At 38.5% G+C, this 18426-nt stretch overlaps 1 protein-coding gene across 2 annotated transcripts in view; it reads left to right on the top strand.

Moving 5' to 3' along the window:
• The window catches only part of RIC3 (RIC3 acetylcholine receptor chaperone), a 54631-nt gene that overhangs the window by 11719 nt on the left and 24486 nt on the right, over positions 1-18426 (top strand). The gene's annotated exons all lie outside the window — the stretch shown is intronic.

The raw sequence follows: 18426 nt of genomic DNA on the forward strand, positions 1-18426 counted from the left end.
TCTCACTTTCATCAAGAGGCTTTTTAGTTTCTCTTCACTTTCTGCCATAAGGGTGGTGTCATCTGCATATCTGAGGTTATTGATATTTCTCCCGGCAGTCTTGATTCCTATATATACATTTTGAAATAGTCTTTTCCTTTTCAGTTTATCATTGGCTACTGAATATAGTTCTGTGTGCTGTAAAGTAGGACCTTGTTTATCTGTTCCATGTGTAAGAGCTTGCATCTGGTAGCCCCAGCCTCCCCCTCGGTAACCGCAAGTCCGTTCTCTCTGTCTGTGAGTCTGTTTCTGTTTTGTAGACAGGTTCACTCGCATCATATTTTAGATTCCACAAATAAGTGATATCATATGGTATTTGTCTTTCTCTTTCTGAATTCACTCAGTGTGATAATCTGTAGGTCCACCCACGTTGCTACAAATGGCATTACTTCATTCTTTCCAATGGCTGAGTAATACTCCGTTGTATATGTGTACCACATCTTTATCCGTTTATCTATCAGTGGACATTTAGGTTGTTTCCATGTCTTAGCTCTTGTGAATAGTGCTGCTATGAACATAGGGGTTCATGTATCTTTTTGGATTAGAGTTTTGTCAGGATATATGCCCAGAAGTGGGATTTCTTTATTTCAAATATTTTCTTCCATTCTGTGGGTTGTCTTTTTGTTTTATTTATGGTTTCCTTTGCTATGAAAAGGTTACCAGTTTGATTAGATCTCATTTGTTTATTTTTGTTTTTATTTCTGTTGCCTTGGGGGACTGACCTAAGGAAACATTGATACAGTTTATGTCAGAGAATGTTTTGCCTATGATCTCTTCTAGGAGTTTTATGGTGTCATGTCTTATGTTTAAGTATTTCAGCCATTTTGAGTTTAATTTGGTGTATGATAAGAGAATGTGTTCTAACTTCATTGATTTACATGAGGCTGTCCAGTTTTCCCAACACCACTTGCCGAAGAAGCAGTCCTTTCCCCATTATTCTTGCCTCCTTTGTTGAGGATTAATTGACCATAGATGTATGAGTTTCTTTCTGGGCTTTCTATTCTGTGCCATTGATCAATGTGTCTGTTTTTGTCATAAACATCAAAACATCATAATACTATGATGTTTTGATTACTGTAGCTTTGTAGTGTTGTTGGAAGTCTGGGAGAGTTATGCCTTCTATTTTGTTCTTTTTCCTCAAGATTGCATTGGCAATTCTGGTTTTTTTATGGTTCTAAATAAATCTTAGGATTATTTGTTCTAGTTGTGTGAAAAATGTCATGAGTACTTTGTTAGGAATAACATTAAATCTGCAGGCTACTTTGGGTAGTATGGCCATTTTAACAATAGTAGTTCTTCCAATCCAAGAGCATGGGATATCTTTCTATTTCTTTGAGTCATCTTCAGTTTCCTTTGTTAATGTTTTATAGTTCTTAGTGGGTAAATCCTTCATCTCCATGCTCAGATTTATTCCTAAATATTTTATTTTGGGGAGTGCAATTTTGAAAGTTATTTATTTATTTATTTTTTACATTCCCTTTCTGATATTTCATTGTTAAAAGAAATACATCTGATTTCTGCATGCTAATTTTATGTCCTGCTACCTTGCTGAATTTCTCAGTTCTAGTTTTTGTATGGAGTCTTTAGTGTTTCCCATTAATATATATTGTATCATGACATCTGCATATAATGACAGTTTTAGCTCTTCCCTTCATTCGAATACCTTTTATTTCTTGTCTGATTGCCATGGCTAGGACTTCCAACATTATGCTGAATAGAAGGGGTGAAAGTGGGCATCCTTGTCTTGTTCTGGATTTTAGTGGGAAGTCTTTCAGCTTTTCACCATTGAGCCTTTTATTGGCTGTGGGTTTATCCTAAGTAGCTTTCATTATATTGAGGTATGTTCCCTCTATACCCACTTTGGTAAGAGGTTTTTTTTTTTTTTTTTTTTAATCATGAATGGATGTTAAATTTTGTGAAATGTTTTTTCTGCATCTGTTGAGATGATCATGTGGTTTTTGTCTTCTCATATTTATTTGCTGTATCACATTGATTTGTGTATGTTGAACTATCCTTGTGAACTTGGAATGAATCCCACTTGGTTGTGGTATATGATGTTTTTATGTGTTGTTGAATTTGGTTTGCTAATTTTTGTTGAACTTTTGCATCTATATTCATCAAAGATATTGGCCTATAATTTTCTCTTTTGGTGGTGTCTTTGTTTGATTTTGGTATAAGGGTGATGATAGTGGCTTCATAGAAGAGAATACCTTTGGGAGTGTTCCTTCCGCCTCAGTTTTTTGGAAGAGTTTGAGAAGGATCAATATAAGTTCTTGTTCATATGTTTGGTAGAATTTGCCTGTGAAGCCATTTGGTCCCAGACTTTTGTTTTGTACAGAGTTTTTTAAAGATTCTATTTTATGCCTAGCGATTAGTCAGCTCAAATGATCTATTTCTTCTTGATTCAGTTTTGGTGAGCTGTTTATTTCCAGAAACTTACCCATTTTTCCTAGGTTGTCAAATTTGTTGGCATATAATTTTTCAAAGTAGTCTCTTAAGGGTTTTTTTGTATTTCTGCAGTATTATTTGTTAAGGCCTCTTATTTCTTATTTTGTTCTTAGCTTGGCCAGAGGTTTGCCAGTCATGTTTATCCTTTCAAAGAACACACTGTTGGTTTCACTGATTTTTTTCTTTTTTCTTTTTAATCTCTACTTTATTTATTTCCTCTCTGATCTTTGTTTCCTTCCTCTTACTGACTTTAGGTTTTGTTTGTTCTTTTTCTGATTCTTTTAAGTGAAAGGTTAGGTTGTTTGTTTGAGATGCTTTTGTTTCTTGAGGAGGCCTGTATCACTGTGAACTTCCTGATTGTCACTAGGACTTGCCTCTTAGAACTGCTTCTGCTGCAGCCCACAGATTTTGTATGGTTGTGTTTTCGTTGTGATTTGTCTCAAGATATTTTTAAATTTCCTCTTTGGTTTCATTATTGGCCCATTGGTTTTTTAGTAGCTTGTTTTTAGTCTCTGTGTAATTGTTTATTTTCTCATTTCTCTTTTCTGTGGTTGCTTTCTAGTTTCATGACACTGTGGTCAGAAAAGATGCTTAAGATAATTTCTATACTCTTTAATTTGTTGAGGCTTGTTTTGTGCCCTACTGTGTGGTCAGTCCTAATGAATGTTCCATGTGCACTTGGAAAAAGTATGTACTCTGGCTTTTTGGATATAATGTTTTGGAAATTTCAACTAAGTCTAGTGTATTGCATAATCTAAGGTCTCTGTTGCCTTATTGAATTTTTTTGTCTAGAAGATCTATCCATTGATGTGAGTTGTGTTTTAAAACCTCCTACTATTATTGTATTCCTGTTATTTTCTCCCTTTATGTCTGTTGGAATTTGTTTTAGGTATTTGGTGCATATATGTTGACAAGTGTAAATTCCTCTTTTTGAATCGATCCTTTTATTATTATATAATGTCCTTTATATTCCTCTGTGGCCTTTGTTTTATAGTCTGTTTTGTCTGATATAAGTAGTGTAACTCCCACTTTCTTCTCGTTTCTGTTTGAATGCAATATCTTTTTGCGTCCCCTCCCTTTCATGCTGTCTGTGTCCTTTGCCCTAAGATGGGTCTCTTATAGGCAGAATATTGTAGCTGTTGTTTTTTCAATCCCGTCTGCTACTCTGTGTCTTTTGATTGGAGCATTTAGTTCATTGACATTTAAGGTAATTACTGATAAATATGAATTTATTGCATTTTAAGTTGTATTTTCCTGTTGATTTTATATTTATTCTTTTTCTCTTTCTTTTTGTTTTTCCTTTTGTGGTTTGATTTTCTTTTGCATTATACTTAAATTCTCTTTTTTTTTTTGTTTTTGTGAATGTGTTATATGTTTTTGTAGTTATTCTGTTTTTCAAGTATGTTAATTCCATCCTTTATCTGTGTACTTTAGACTGCTCATATAGGCTCAGACACACTCTAGGAAATGAAAAAGAATCTACGTTTTTCTTACTCTCCTCTCTCACTTTATGATTTTTATATTTTCTTGTACATCTTCATATTCGTCCATTTGTTCTTCATTGTGGTTATCACTTTCACAGAAATTTTGAATTTTTAAAAATCTGTACACTGGTCTTATCTATTTTTTAAATTGTATTATTGAGGTTTTTTTAATTAAAAAAATTTTTTTGACCATACTGCACGGCTTGCTGGACCTTAGTTCCCCAAACAGGAATCATGCCCAGGTCCCAGGCAGTGGAAGCCTGAAGTCCTAACCGCTGGATCACCAGGGAGTTCCCCTGGTGTACTGCAAAGCAAATGATGTAAATAAATGATTTAGGTGATTTTGTCTTTCCTATATATTTATAACTTCATTTCTATTTAAAAAGGATCTTTCAATATTTCCTTTAGGATAGATTTAGTATTGCTGTGTTCTTTTTATTTTTTGCCTATCTGAGAAATTCTTTGTCTCTCTGATTCTAAATGATAATCTTGCTTGGTAGAGTATCCTAGGTTGCAGATTTTTCCCTTTCAGAACTTTGACTATTTCTTTCCATTCCTTTCTGGCCTGCAACATTTCTGAAGAGAAATCAGCTGATAGCCTTACGGGAGTTCCCTTGTAATTAAGTCCTTGTTCTTTTCTTGCTACCTTTAGAATACTATTTTTAACTTTTGAAATTTTTATTACTATATGTCTTTTTATAGGTCTGTTTGGGTTTACCTTGTTTGAGATCTTCTGTGTTTCCTGTACCTGGATATCTGTTTCCTTTCGGGAAGTTTTCAGCCGTAATTTCCTTTAATACATTTTCATTCTCCTTTTTTCTTTCTTCTCATGACGAGTTCTAAATGATATGCAAAAATTGTGTGCTATAAATAGAAAGTAAAGATGTGTTCACTATGCATAGTCACTAGAAAGAAGCAGATCAACATTTTAACAGTGGTTATTTTAGGAATTATAGGTGGTCATTATTTATACTTTTTGTATTTTCTCAGTTTTCCATAGGTATGCATTTCTTTTACAACCAGAAAAAAGTTTCTTCCTTTTCATGTCCACTCCATAAAAAAGGGAAGAATCGTTTTTAGAATTGAGCCCAAGAGCTACACAAGATGTTCACTTCTCTATTAGTTGAAAAGTCTACTATCCTGCTTTTGCTTTTTGCAGATTGGAACAATAGTTATCTATTGCCATTTGTTCAAAATTTTTCTTTACCAATTTAATTTCTAAATTTTTTTTTAGTTTGGTGACGTTATTTGCAAGTTTTACCAGTCTTCCTGAAGGAAATTATTTAGTGAATGGATTTGAACTTATCTTCCTCACCCATCTGGGACATTTTTTCCCTCTATAATTGTTAATTCTCTTCTGTTTAATCCTAAATTCATATCCTTTGATAGAGAATATGGAAGTAAAATATAGGTTGAGCAGTTCTGCTTTCTCAGCACTACATTTTATCATCAGTTAAATTTGCGTTTTCTTTTCTTTTATTGGAGGATAATTGCTTTACAGTGTGTCGGTTTCTGCCGTGTAACAGCATGAATCAGTTCTGTATATATAGGCTGGGCTCCCTGTGTTATACGGCAGCTTCCCACTAGTTACGTATCTCCCACATGACAGTGTGTGTATGTCAGTGCTACTCTCTCAGTTGGTCCTACCCTCTCCTTCCCCTGCTGTGTCCATAAGTCCACTCTATGTCTGCATCTCCATTTCTTCCCTGCGAATAGGTTCATCCATATTATTTTTCTAGATTCCATATATGTGCATTAATATGTGATACTTGTTTTTCTTTTTCTGACTTATTTCACTCTGTATAAGAGGCTCTAGGTTCATTTACCTCACTAAAACTGACTCAGATTTGTTCCTTTTCATGGCTGAGTAGTATTCCATTGTATATGTGTACCACATCTTATTTATCCACTCATCTGTCAGTGGACATTTAGGTTGCTTCCATGTCCTGGCTGTTACGAATAGTGCTGCGATGAACATTGGGGTACATATATCTTTTTGAGTTGTGATTTTCTTGACTATATGCCCAGTAGTGGAATTGCTGAGTAATATGGTAGTTTTAGTCCAAGTGTTTTAAGAGATCTCCATGGTATTCTCCATAGTTGCTGTATCAGTTTATATTCCCACTAACTGTGCCATAGGATTCCCTTTTCTCCACATCCTCTCCAGCATTTATTGTTTGTAGTTTTTTTTTTTTAATCTTTTTATTTTGTGTTGGGATACAGCTAGCTAACAATATTGTGATAGTTTCAGGTGAACAGTGAAGGGACTCAGCCATATGTATAGAGGTAGCCATTGTTCCCCAGACTCCGCCTCCATCCAGGCTGCCACATAACATTGAGCAGAGTTATATGTGCTGTCCAGTAGGTCCTTCTTATCCATTTTAAATATAGCAGGGTGTACATTTGTATCCCAAGCTCCCTGTAAATTTTGTATTTCCACTCTAAAAATATCCCTTTTGCCTTTGCTAGCCTTCTGTAAACTTAGTTTGAACCTTGGCTTCCTGTGTGGTTCTCCCAAGTCTTGCTGCTCTTTCACTCTGATTTCTTCTGTCTTCTATTCATCTTTTGTCTGTTCCTTTAGAAGAGCCACCAGTACGTGTTTCCCAGGAAAACAGTAGATGCACTGGTAGCTCTTCTAAATATCCAGGCAAAAGTGCATTTCAAGAGCTTTCTTCTTAGAGTTTCATGCCATGGAACTACATGGCTTTATTTTTAGGACTTCTTAATTCTGCCTTACTAGAACCTGTGCCACACAACCCCTACGTTATTGCCACAAATTCTAAGATGGGATGGTCTCTCTTTCCTATGGTTCTCCTTTCATTTCATCAACCAGTTTCTGCTTTGGCCAGAATAGCCATTCTGCTACTCATCTTACACACCCGTGGAACATGAAAATGTCAGCATACTAGGTCAGGGGCTTGTCAGTTGTTCCCAGTTAGCTGACTAAGACTTAGCACAGGTGCCAGAGCGTTTGAAGTCTTCCACAAAGACAGAGTGCTGCTTCTGTGCTAGAGCTGACCCCAGGAGAGTCCCGCCCTCCATCTCCGTTGGCTGGGCCCATGGCGCTCAACAGCAGTGTCACACCTGGCATCTCTCCTGCTCACCCTGCCTGCCTGTTTTCCATTGCGCATCTCACTTTGAATGCCTATAAACAGGGTTCCTTACCATCGCCTCCTCAGGAAGCCTGCTTCTCTGGAACAGTTCAGACTCCTCTTGTCCCCGTCTTCTCCTCAAGTGAGTCCTACTCACTGGCTCTTAATCTCATGGATACATATGTTATAGACATATATAACATGGACATATATACATAATGGTAAGTGCCTGGAACAGATTATTTTGGTCCCTTACTTGTTCTTCTCCTAAGGAAACATCAGACATCTACTCTGAAAGTGTATACAAAAAAGAGAGGAGATAGTTTGAGAGACTGTGAGTGCATGTGAATTAAACACTTTTTCAAATTCAAAAACTCGGAGGTGTGTGGGTATGGAGCACCATGATGAGTCACTCTGACTGCTGTTTTCTTTTCTCAAAACTGTGAAGTTGAAAACACTCAGGATAATGAAGTAAACGTTTAGCCTTGAGAGTGACTGGGCTGCGTCTTGAGATTCCAGAAAGGGGTAACAGGCCTAGTATTAGTCGTTCAGGTCAGTTCAACAAAGTGTACAGCATGTGAGACCCAGAGCATGCCCTGTAGGCATAAAGAAAATACTAGACTTTCATTCAAGAAGTTCATAGTTTATCCTCCAGCCAGGGTACCGGGAGTGCACCTGTAGTTGAATAAATTGGATTTATTACTTGTTCAGCAAAGGAAGATGTATACCATGATGAAGCAGAGTGTTAGAAAAGTCTTACTATAGAGATTGAGGCTTGTGTTAGGTGATTTTGAAGAAGGTTCAAGGACATGGGGCTTTGCTATGGATTGTGTGCTGTCAGAAAGTTGGGTGAATTCTGTGACTGGGTGTCTTAGAGTTTATGTAAAGAGAGCAGTCTTAAAAGCTATAGCTATAATTAACAAAGTGGCAGCAGTCCACAGTCACTCATCATCTAGGAATAGTGGCTGTTTGATATACACACACACACACACACACACATTTCTTATTTCTTTGGGCAGTGTTTGTGTTTTTTGTGTGTTCAGACAGATTACAGAATGTTATTAGTATTATTATTTTGCCTTGATCCATCATGGTCACAGAATGGCCTTGTCTGCTGTTGATGTCTGAAATTGCCTACGTCAATAACGTCAGATATGCAGATGACACCACTCTTATGGCAGAAAGTGAAGAGGAACTAAAAAGCCTCTTGATGAAAGTAAAGAGGAGAGTGAAAAATTTGGCTTAAAGTTCAACATTCAGAAAACTAAGATCATGGCATCTGGTCCCATCACTTCATGGCAAATAGATGGGGAAACAGTGGAAACAGTGTCAGACTTTATTTTGGGGAGCTCCAAAATCACTGCAAATGGTGACTGCAGCCATGAAATTAAAAGACGCCTACTCCTTGGAAGGAAAGTTATGACCATCCTAGATAGCACGTTAAAAAGCAGAGACATTACTTTGCCAACAAAGGTACGTCTGGTCAAGGCTATGGTTTTTCCAGTGGTCATGTATGGATGTGAGAGTTGGACTGTGAAGAAAACTGAGCACTGAAGAATTGATGCTTTTGAATTGTGGTGTTGGAGAAGACTCTTGAGAGTCCCTTGGACTGCAAGGAGATCCAACCAGTTCATTCTAAAGGAGATCAGCCCTGGGATTTCTTTGGAAGGAATGATGCTAAAGCTGAAGCTCCAGTACTTCGGCCACCTCATGCGAAGAGTTGACTCATTGGAAAAGACTCTGATGCTGAGAGGGATTGGGGGCAGGAGGAGAAGGGGACGACAGAGGATGAGATGGCCGGATGGCATCACCGACTAAATGGACGTGAGTCTGAGTGAACTCCGGGAGTTGGTGATAGACAGGGAGGCCTGGCGTGCTGCGATTCATGGGGTCACAAAGAGTTGGACACGACTGAGCGACTGAACTGAACTGAAGAGAACACCAAGAACTAACTGAGTGCCAGGCCAGCTGGTAGCAACACCAGATCTTTTCTTGTTCTCAGATGTGATTTGTAGGTTTCGATTAGCAATAACTAAAGTTGAGTAGAAATGGTACTTAATGGGAGTCGTTACCCATTTCTGTTCCAGTCCATTCAAGTAGGAGCTATGAGACACAAAATTTCAATGTAACTCTTGAATAAGGCCAGGTGTGATAAGTGTAATTGAAGAAGTTCAGACAGTGTATTCTTAGCAATGGAGATGATAAGAGAAAATGCTTCAGGGACAAGGGCAGCATTTGGCCTGGGCTTAGAATAGGTTGGATTTAGGTATGTGAAGTGGGATGGAGAAGCAAAACCACTGGAATAAGCAAATTTTGGGGCTAAGAGGCAAGAAATCAGAAGGCAGGCCCAAAGCATGGTGAGAAGTCTAGTTTGGCTGAATCGGGGGTATGTAATGGGAAAGAAGTGTGAAGAGGTACTTGTGGGCTAGATGATGGAATTTGGTTGTTTAGGAGTTCAGGTTGTAAGGAGGGAAGATCAGAATTCGTTAAATACCTACTGTGTGTGCTGGGTGCTTTGAATATGTTATCTTATTTAATCTGTAACCCTGGTAACAACTCCAAGAAGTAGGTCTCATGATAGCCGTTTTACAGATGATGAGAATGAGCTCTAGAAAGGTTGATTTAACCTCCACTCAGATGTTGGCTGCACAGTGAGAACCTCTGACTGAAATGGTGGTGCTCATTTTACTTCTCTGGCCTCCTCCTGCATGACGCAGTCTCTTGTCGATAATGGGAACCATTGAAAGCTTTTGATCAGAGATATGGCAAGACTAGTTAGAGTTATGCTTCAGGAAGATTACTCTGATAACAAACAGTAATAGTTAACACCTATTGAGTATATGGACCAGACCCTGTGCTAAGCAGCTTAGACCCACAAATATCTCCTTTAGTTACGTGTAGTATGAATTGGGAATGGAGAGGTTGGTAAGAGATGAAGAAAAACAACTGATTAAACAGGGAGAAAACATTAAGGCAGTAGTCAGCCAAGTAGAGTTAGGTAGGAGGGGAATGTGACAAGATGGGCTCTGCGAGGAGACGGGTGAGAAACAGTCAGCTGTTGTTGGAGCCGCCACCTTAAGTAATGCTGAATTAAATATGGCTTTGAGAATGTCCTCAGTATTTAGGGAGAGGCTTTCATATCTTAAAGGACTGGCCATTAAGACCTTTCTTACATTGTGGTAATCAGAAATATAAACACATCCAGTTCTTTATTGATTTATATGCCCTGAGAATGAAATGCTGCAGATGGTTTAATGTTGCTTTCAGAAAGCTCTTTTGTTAACAGTGCTAGAGTTTCTGTTTTTGTTTTTAGCAGTGGGGCTGGTTATTAACAAGGGAAAGTAGAGCTTCACTCTGTAAAATCCATTAAGTTTTTAGTCAAGCTTAAATGATTTGCTAAGTGAAATTTTAATAATTAAATAAACCGAAATATGGGGAAAGCTTTCAATAAACAATTGGGATTTAGTCAAGTCCACTTTATAGAATACTTAAGTACATATAGAGATAGGAAACACAGCTGTTTTCTATTTTGGAAGGTCTGCAATTTTAATGTTCTAACATCTTTAATGTTCTGATCTCTCTAGCTGTTTGTTTTAAAGCTTTTTTTTTTTTTTTAAATCACAAATCCCAGCTTCCTAATTTATCCCTCTCCTCCTCCCTTTCCCCTTTGGTAACCATAAATTTTCCTATGTCTGAGTTTCTGTTTTGTAGATAAATTCATTTCTATCTTTTTTAAAGATTCCATATATAACTGATATCATATGATATTTGTCTTTGTCTAGCTTTTTTCACTTAGTGGGATAATCTCTAGGTTTATCCATGTTGCTGTAAATAGCATTATTTCATTCCTTTTTATGGCCAAGTAATATTTCTTTGTGTATATATTGCCTTATATATAAGATTAATATATGCACACTATTATATATAAAATAACCAACAAGGACCTACTGTATAGCACAGGGAACTACACTCAATATTTTGTAATAACCTATAAGGGAAAAATATGGAAGTGTGTGTGTGTATATATGTGTTTATATATATACACACATGAAACTGATTCCCTGTGCTGTATATCTGAAACTAACATGACATTATAAACCAACTATACTCTTAAAACCCACAAATCCTTCTATAATGTAGCTGTAAAGTAATATTTAATATTTTGTAACATTTATAATAGTGGAAAATTGTGATATAAATATATAAGGAGATGCTCTAAAGCAGTTTGAGTGAATGAACTAGAGCTACATGTATCAATCTGGTTATATTTCTAGGTCAAAATATTAATCCTCACCCAGAAAAAGCAAAAAAAGAGTTGCAGAAACATCAGTACAGTGTGATACTGTAATATAAAGTTTTTTTTAGTTGTTACAATATACATGACATTTATCATTTCAACCATTAGGTATACTGTTCACAGTGTTACACTACACCATCCATTCATCATATAAAGTTTTAAAATACTCAGACAATATTGTATGTTGTTCATGGATGTATGCTTGCATAGTGAAGCCTAAAAGCATACATTCTGATAATAAGAACTAAACTCAGAGATGTGGCTATCTCAGCGAGGGTGGGAGGAAGAGACACAAGGGGCTCCAGTTAACATCTCGTGGTAGGTAGTAATACAAGTGCTCATGTATTATCATCTATAGTTTTTTTTATACTTGGGGTCTTTTCTTTAAATTTTTTTCTTAAAAAATCATTTCAACCAGACATCTCCAGGTGTTTGCTTGCCATTGACTTTTTAGGCATCCTGGGCTGTTCAGTTCTAGGAAATATGGTGGTACCAAGGTCCAAGAGGTCAGGTTACTCCCTATTGAGAACTCTTGCTGCTGCTGCTACTGTTGCTCAGTCGCTTCAGTCGTGTCCCCATAGACTCTGTGTGACCCCATAGATGGAAGCCTACCAGGCTCCCCCGTCCCTGGGATTCTCCAGGCAAGAACACTGAAGTGGGTTGCCATTTCCTTCTTCAATGCATGAAGTGAAAAGTGAAAGTGAAGTTGCTCAGTCATGTCCAACTCTTAGCAACCCCATGGACTGCAGCCTACCAGGCTCCTCCACCCATGGGATTTTCCAGGTAAGAGTACTGGAGTGGGGTCCCAGTGCAGTTAACTTCATGGAAAAATCTATTCCAGATTCAGCATTCTGAACTTAGCTTGCCATTTCAAGTGTACCTTTGGTTACAGGTGGCAGGGGTTATAGATCCAAAGCCTAATTGACTCTACAAAGAAAAGAAAATACAGGAGGAGAGCAGGTTTTGAAAGGTGAAAACAAGTTTCATTTCATAGCTTTGAGTTGATAGACTCAGAGGACATATACACCAAAGGACATACACTAATGGGATTCAGAGATAAGAGGTAAGAGCTTGGAGGAAAGGTTGGAACTAGAGCCTATACATTTTGGAAATTGAGTGAATGAATTTACCAAAGGAAAAAGAATAAGGAAAAAACAAAAGATGAAACTAAATCTTTAGGAGAAAGGATTAAAGAACAGGTGAGAGAGATGGAAAGAAATAGGTTGATGGACAAGTCAGTGGGCCAAGATCAGGAGAGTGATATGCCACAGATGTTAAGGCAGGAAAGTTTGAGAGATTTGTTCAGATTAATCCAGTATTTATTGAATGACTGTGGTGATCATTTTCTTGTGTAGCAGAGGAATCTTACGAGTGAGAATTGAGTAAAAGCCATTGGACTTGATAGTTGCAGTACGTTACCATGTTGCTGTAACTATACTTCTTGTCTATAATCTCTTTAAATGCAGAAGTTCTTTTTATTTATTTTAATCTGTGTCTGGCATAGTGTCTGGCATATTGTTAAGTGTTCAGTAGTAAATATGTAAAATGTTACATTGAATATAAAATGCACAGTTTTATCCTAGGACATAAAATGTTTTTACCATCTAGCCTATCTCTTCCACTGCTGTCAGTTCCCCCTTCTGCCTTTGAAAACAGTATTCTCTACTTTTTCAGTGTTTTTTCCTAGGGATCTTAGTTCCCCAGCCAGGGATCGAACCTGTGCCCCTGCTAGTGGAAGCAGGGAGTCTTAGCCACCAGGGAAGTCCTTTTAGTGCTTCTTTGATTCTAATTGTAATCTCCAGTTTGTGCATGCTAAGTCGCTGCAGTCATGTCTGATTCTGTGCATGCCAGGTCGCTGTAGTCATGTCCGATTCTGTGCAGCACTGTGGACTGTAGCCCTCCAGCCTTCTCTGTCCATGGGGATTCTCCAGACAAGGATACTGGAATAAGTTGCCGTGTCCTCCTCCGGGGGTCTTCCTGACCCAGGGATCAAACCCACGTCTCTTAAGTCTCCTGCATTGGCATGCAGGTTCTTTACCACTAGCACCCCCTGGGAAGCCCATAAACACCAATAATCTCCTTTAAAATCAATTTTATTATGTTTCTCTACACCTGGCCACATCCTTCAGCGTTGCTTTTTAAACCCCTGTATTACACTTCCTCCCATTACTCTCGCTTTAACTCAGTATAAAGAAGACAAATCTAACAGTCAGGCTATGCAGAGGTGGCATGGGCTTCCTGGGGGGCATACTGAGTTTTCTGTTTGGCATTTGGCAGGGTCAGAACCACCGCTTAAGGAAAGTGGAGGGTATTGAACACAGGTGGCTAGATAGCTCTTTTAAAAAATGTCAGCTTTACTGAGATATAATTCACATACTGTGTTGCACAATCAGTGGTTTTTAATAATAGTCACAAAGTTGTACAACCATCATCGGAATCAGTTTTAGAACATTTTAATCATCACCCCTCAAGGAAAAATAAAACCCATACCTGTTAGCAGTCACTTTGTTTTGCTCCCTCTCCACCCTCCCTCCCTCCCTCCACCAAGCAACCATGAATCCACTCTGCCTCTATGGATTTGCCTGATCTGGACATTTCATATTAATGGAGTCATATGTGGTCTTGCATGACTGACTTTTTTCCCTTCACTTAGCATCGTGATTTACAGAGTTCATCCATACTGTAGCATGTGTCTGTACTTCTTTCCTTTTGTATGGCTGAGTACTGTTCCATTGTACGGATATAGGGCATCTGTTTATTAATCAGTTGATGCACATTTTACTGTTATGAATAGTGCTGGCTTTAAACATTTGTGCGTAATTTTTTGTGTAAGCGCATTTTGGCGGCATTCTGGCGCCAGCAGCCTGAAGAGGCTGGGTAGAATTGCTGGGTCGTAAGGGATTGTTGACCTTTTTGAGGACCTGTCAGACTGTTTTCCGAAGCAGCTGCATTATTTTACATTCCCATCCAGCTGAGTGTGATAGTTCCTTTCTCCACATCCTCCCCAACCCTTTTTATTATCTTGTCTTTTTGATTATAACATCCTCGTGGGTATAAAGTTATATCTGATTGTAGATTTATTTACTTTACATATCTTCTTATAAATTTGGATTCTTGACCTTTATGAGATATGATGTTTTCTTTCATTTAGTGGATTGTCTTCCCTTTTTAAAAATGGTGTCCTTTGCAGCACAAAAGCATTAAGATTTGATGAAGCCCACTTGATCTTCTGTTGGTTGCTTGCGCTTTTGGAGGCATATCTAAGGACGTGTTCCCTAATCTCAGGCCACAAAGGTTTATGTTTATGTTTTTTTCCTAAGACTTTTATGGTCTCGGCCCTTACATTTAAGTCTCTATTTTGAGTTAATTTTTAGAAATTTAATGTGGTGTGAGGTGAGGGGCCCAACTCATTCTTTTCTATGGATGTCTTGTCCCCATAGCACTTTTTGAAAGACTGGATGGCTTTTAAGGCTCCTTCTGACTCTGGAGTTTCTATGATCCTTTGTATCATATTGATTTCTGTTACTGCCATTATTATCCAAGCAGATGGACAGTCAAGATTTCATATGCTGGCCATCCTTTTCCCAAGAACACATTGTGTCTAAAAGCAGGGATAACTATTATTAGTCTTTTATCAGTTTGTTCTAGATTTCTCAGTTGCTTTCAAGTCTATCCTCCTTTGACTTCTCTGATACTGGTTTGCTTCTGGCCGCCTTTGACCAGCTCAGGGTTTTGTTTTGTTTTGTTTTTTTCTTGCTCCTTTTGCACATAACTTTCACATGTCCTTCCACCTTTTTTTGGCATGGGGATTGTTCACTCAACTTAAATTTATTTATTAGCTATGTCATTTAGATAGCTCAGAGTTCCTTCTCAAGCCTAACTAGAATCAAGTAAAAATTTCCTCAGGATGTGCCACCAACACTTAGAATTTAACATGTGCAAATAGGTGTTCAGTCTTCCCCTAACCATAACCCCTCTCGGTTTTCCTCTTTGTTCTCTCTTGGTATCTTAAACCAACCTTCGAGTTTTCTAAACTGCCCCCCTCATTCATTGTTAAATACTGCAGATCATTACAAGGTAAAAGCCCTTGGATCCATCCTTTCCTTTCTACAGGCATAGCTGTCAGCTTGCTGATTTTCTGGACCCTAGTTTCTTTCTGTGTTTAGTCTTTACTCAACTGCTAGGATAATCCCCCTCAAACACCCTTCTTGTTAAATCACTTCCCTGATCGTAGACCCACAGTATTGAATTTATATGACACAAGTTAGCATTTAATCTACCTGCTTTCCTTGCCTTGCCCCTTGCTACGTCCCTAAAAGGATTTGGAAGTTGGCCTTGTTTATTCTTTCTCTGTTCGCATCCTTGTCTCATTGCGCATATTCCTCTTCTCCCGGTGTGCTTTTGCTTCTCTTCTCTTCTGAATCTCATTCCCTCCAATGCTTGATCCCATCTGACTCCTTTCCTTTTTTTGGCATTCTTTCAATACTTAGACATTTAGTTTGTCTAACAATAAGATCCATGATCCTCTGTTCATTTTTTGCTGTTTGTTTTGGGTATACTACTTTTTAAAAGCCTTGCTTCATGTGGGAACCACTGTTTCTGTTTCATTTATGGCTCTCCTCCTTTCCTGCCTGCAGTACAGAGTAATAATAGCTGTCCAGTACATCTTCTTGGTTGATGGAGCTATATAAGTTTTGGGGGGAGGGAAATGTGTGATGTTTAGCATCATCATCATCATTTTTCAGTTATAGAAATGCAAAATAATGCCTTTTGTGCCATTACTTGGTTTTAATTTTTTATATTTTGTTTTATGCCAAGTTTTGGAAATGGTGTTCTCAGTACAGTAAGATGGAACTCAACAACATATTACTACAGATAGTAAATCTACACTAACCACCAGATATATCAGATTCACTCAAGAAGATGGTTAGCTTTTTGGATGCTGACTAAGTATTTGTTCAAAGTGCATGATAGCCTTAAAGCTAGTAGTCACCATTTAAGCTATAAAGATCCTTGACAATTTAAGAGCAAAACAGTCACCAGCACCCAGAGTAAACTTCCCAGGTGACTCAGTGGTAAAGAATCTACCTGCCAAAGCAGGAGACCTGGGTTCGGTCCTTGGGTTGGGAAGATCAACTGGAGGAGGAAATGGCAGCCCACTCCAGGATTCTCACCTGGAGAATCCCGTGGAGAGAGGAGCCTGGCGGGCTGCAGTCCCGGGATCTCAAGAGTCGGCCACGACTGAGGGGCTGCACGTGAGCACAGCACCCAGGAGAAGGAGTAGAGGCCTGCTGTCTTCCTTCAGTTGCCTGAAGCTGTGCTTTGTGCTGACCTCCTTTCAAAAAGAAGCATTTCTTCTCATAATTTCCATGTCATCCGAAGTCATTGACAGGAGGGAAAAGAGGATTATTGGGGTGGAGCTTGTCCGAGAGAAGGTACAAAGCAGAGGGCAGCTCCTGGCCAGGGGCTGGCTGTCCACTCTGTGCCTGCCCACCCACACTCTCTCACCTCAGGAGCAGCAAGTGGACTTAAAGATAGTCCTCAGTTCACCACACTTGATTAACGTCATGAGCGCAAGCTTGCTTTCTTATTTCATTATTTTCTTTTTAATCCTTTACCTTCAGTCTACATGCCTGTTCCTTTCTCCTGTTCATATGCACCTACTCTAGTGTGTCTGTTTTATGTTCTTATGCCTACATATTTGTTTCAAAGATATGTAGTATAATTATGGTGTGTCTTTAGCTTACACGTGGTATTTGCTTATTTATTGTTTAACTCAGTGCTGTGCTTTTAAAAATATGTTCATGCTTCTGTAGGTACATCTAAAGTGTGTTTTCTGAAAGCTACATGAAATTCCATGTTTGTATCTACTCCATTTTGCTTTTATGTTCTAACAGTTACGGAGATCAAAGTTCCTTCAGGCTCCCTACTACAACATCATCACAGTGAACATTCTCACACAGGTCTATAAAGCCTATTGCTTGAATTCAGATATAGACAGCCTTATCTGAGAATTTCTCGGGAACTTATCCATTAGTGTGGGATCACTGGATCATAGGATATACCCTCAACATCACTAAGTACGGCCGTATCACTTAACAGAATGCCTGCATCCATTTACACTCTTACCCACAGTGCACGAGCGTGCTTGCCTCCCACATCTTGCCAGTACCTGCTATTACCCACCATTCTGATTTTTGCCCTTCTAATAGGTATAGTGCTATCTCATTGTTTAAATTGGTATTTTTCTCGTTGGTTTTACTTTGATCATCTCTTAATATACTTGTTAACCATTTGAGCTTCTCTTTCTGAGAGTTCCCTACTAATATCTTTTGGGCATTTTTCTGTTGGGCTTCCTCTGATGTTCATATCAAATTGTAGGAATTCCCTGACTATTCCAGAGGTTTGATCCCTTGTCAAGTTTAGATACTGCAAAAGCTTTTCCTTCTCTGTCATCTGTCTTAACCCCGTTCATGGTATTCTTTATTGAACAGAAATCCACAATTTTATTGAAATCAAATCCACCAGTTTTTTACCATATAGTCTGTATTCTCAGAGCCTGAATCAGGAAGTCTTTCTGTTCCTTAGTCTTTTCTGTCAGTGGTTTATCCACAGAAGCCTGTTTGCATGGCTTTTGAAGAGATGTCCTTTCTTTCTTTCTCACCTATGACTTGCAGGAGGCTTGACAGTTGGTGTTAATGTTTGGCTGCCCCGATGGAGGAAAACAGTGTGAGAAAATTGATGTGCACTCCTTTCTCTAAGCCCTGTTTTTCCACCCACAGAGATGAGCCCCTATGACCCTGTTTGTACTACGTGAATCCTGTCTGCTCAGCTGCAGCTGATTAGAAAGTGCCACATACCTACCCAAGCTGAGCCCTCAAAATCTTCCTGCAGGGAATTTGGAATTATGACCAGTCTCTGCTGACCTGTTGAAGGACATGCAAATTGAAGGGTTTGGGGGTGAACATCTTCATGTTCAAGGAGAAGCTAGTAACAAAGTAACAGAGAAAAAACAAAGAAACGGAAAAAAGCCTTCTGGCCCCTTAGAGAGGGAGAATGATTGAGG

Source organism: Ovis canadensis, chromosome 15 (assembly GCF_042477335.2).
Source record: "Ovis canadensis isolate MfBH-ARS-UI-01 breed Bighorn chromosome 15, ARS-UI_OviCan_v2, whole genome shotgun sequence".
NCBI lineage: Eukaryota > Metazoa > Chordata > Mammalia > Artiodactyla > Bovidae > Ovis > Ovis canadensis.